The following is a 2,500-nucleotide window of genomic DNA, read 5'->3' as shown; positions in this document are numbered from 1 at the left end:
ACACTTCTTTAACAACACTACACACAATTCTCTGCATTTGGCACAATTTTCATGAACAAAATATCTTGTTTTCACACGGAACACACTGCCATTCAAATTGTAAAGTCAAATGTCCTACTATGCACACTGACTCATCACATGGGCAAACACCTGTCACACAGTTTTACAATTAGCAATCAGAGCTTCAGCATAATGCTTGTGATGTGGATGCAGAGGATGCAGCATAGTTTTTTTTACTGTAAATGTATACAGTAAATTCTTCTGTTGTTTTGTATGTAGACCACTATATGTGCAACTTTATGTTGGTTGGGATGTACACTGTGTACATTGTTTTTGTGGGGGGAAATAAAATGTATGTGTTACAGTTTTTTACAACTGTTTACACACTTTTTTAAAACTCTGTGTCTATTTCTCAAAACTCCACACACAAAACCCACAATTGCTTACACAAAATGCAAAATGCCTCAAATCTCCAGCAAAATGACACACAACATTCAAAATGTCATAAACACATATTTAAAGCAAACATTCACCTCACATTACAAACACTTTTGTCATAATATGACATTTTGGATACATCAGGTACACACTGTTGCTCAAAACCTAATACTCTTCTGTCTTTCATAGGCTTTATGTATTTCCATACAAGAGTGAAAGTTACGGTATCTACAGAGAGAAGTTGAAATACAAAGTAAAAATGCTAACAATATTGAAACCAAAAATAAGGATTTTCCCCAAATAATTTGCTGTTGCGAATACAGTATTTTACACCCAACAAGAACAAAGCAAAGCAAAATACAGTGACCCACAGATGTACATGGAGTTCTGAAAAAGCTGATTTTGCCTACAAGACAGAAATGACTGACTACTATCAAACTTTGCTTTTTCCAAAGAAACGTGTGTGTGTGTGTGTGTGTGTCTGTGTCTGTGTGTGTGTGTGTGTGTGTGCGGGGGTGGGGGGCTATTACTGTAAGCTAATGGTAACTTGGGGAGACACAAAAATATAGTAAAAAAGACAAGTTTTACATAAAATCAACTTTTTGTAGAACATTACTGTAAGCTAAAGTCTGATTATTGTAATTGTCCTTTCAAAGTATCTGCATTGGTTCTGAACATTTCAACCGGAAATCCTCTAGGAGCAGATTGAAAGGGTCCTTACCTACATAGAGTATATCTATTCATATAGGCCTGTACTAAGGGAACGATTGGTTGGTGTTCCTTAAAGTAATGAGTGTTTACACATGTGAAGAGAGAGATAGAAACACTGGTGATTTAGTGTGGCATTTTGATGGGTTGTGTTGTGAATGAAATCAAGTTACTTCCTGTTCGATTTTTGTGTGTTAAGTAGAACATTGTGTGTGGTGTTTTGCAAAATGTGTTTTAGTCAATTGAAAACTGAGTCAAACACTGAGAATTAGTGTATGGTTTTGCAGATTTGGTGTGGGGGGGTTATGATGTTTGGAAAACATGTTTAGAAAATTGTGTGACAAGCAAAGATTTAGTGTGTAAGCAGTTGAAAAAAACTGTATGAGTATAAAAACAATATTCTCAAATATTTTACAACACACTTATGTATGTACTGTCTGTAGTAAGTGTAACACTGAACCAAAAGGCCTAAGTCATTATGATGAATGGAGAAGAAGTGTTTTCCATTTATTAGTGTTTTACATTGAGCACATCAGTGTTGAACTGGTTCTTATACATGTCTATTCATATGATGGTTTGTGTGTGATTTGACATCAAAATACCATTTTGAGAAGAAATAACATTGTTTTGAATGTAAAGTTTCCTTTTGCAGGAGAATTGAGGGGGTTTGCCCATTGTGTGTGTGTGTGTGTGTGTGTGTGTGTGTGTGTGTGTGTTTTTGGATTTGTGTGTAGAGTTCTGAGAGTATGACGCATGCTTCCATTACAGTGTTTGTCTATTGTTTACGCGCTTTTTTGCAGAATTTGGCTCATTATGTCAAAGCTCTACACACAGCCAAATAAGACACAGCACTTGGAGATAAGCAACTCACATCTATGCCAAAATGAAACACTGCAATCAAAACTCAACAATCCTTTCTAAAAATGTTGAGAGAATACTTATTGCAACAAAACCATACACACACACCGTTTGAATTACTCTTTCAAATCAACAGCAACACACTGATGTGTTTTATATAAAACACTGCAGTCTTTGTATTTCTATTTTTATCATCATTTTCTCAGACTCAGTCTTCTGTGAAACTCAAAAGGAGAATTTCTGCAGTAATCGGTTACATTTTTTGCAACAAAAGTTTCACACAACAAAAACATTCTTATAGAAATAAAGAAAAATAAAAAATCACAGTTATAAGTAAGTATAAGTATAAGTATATATCCTCTTTTGATCCTGTGAGGGAAATTTGGTCTCTGCATTTATCCCAATCCGTGAATTAGTGAATCACACTCAGCACACAGTGAACACACAGTGAGGTGAAGCACACACTAATCCTGGTGCAGTGAGCTGCCTGCAACAA

General features: G+C 35.4%; 1 protein-coding gene across 1 annotated transcript in view; it reads right to left on the bottom strand.

Annotated features, from left to right (window-relative positions):
* antxr1c (ANTXR cell adhesion molecule 1c) overlaps window positions 1-2,500 on the bottom strand; it is a 61,539-nt gene that overhangs the window by 39,751 nt on the left and 19,288 nt on the right. The window lies entirely within an intron of this gene.

This window comes from Alosa pseudoharengus, unplaced genomic scaffold, assembly GCF_046254945.1.
Source record: "Alosa pseudoharengus isolate Yale_2024_CS ecotype anadromous, Long Island Sound unplaced genomic scaffold, YU_APseudo_1.1 YU_APseudo_1.1_scf_4, whole genome shotgun sequence".
Taxonomy (NCBI): domain Eukaryota; kingdom Metazoa; phylum Chordata; class Actinopteri; order Clupeiformes; family Clupeidae; genus Alosa; species Alosa pseudoharengus.
The sequence above is the reverse complement of the archived record's forward strand: the minus strand, read 5'-3'. Positions and strand labels throughout refer to the sequence as shown.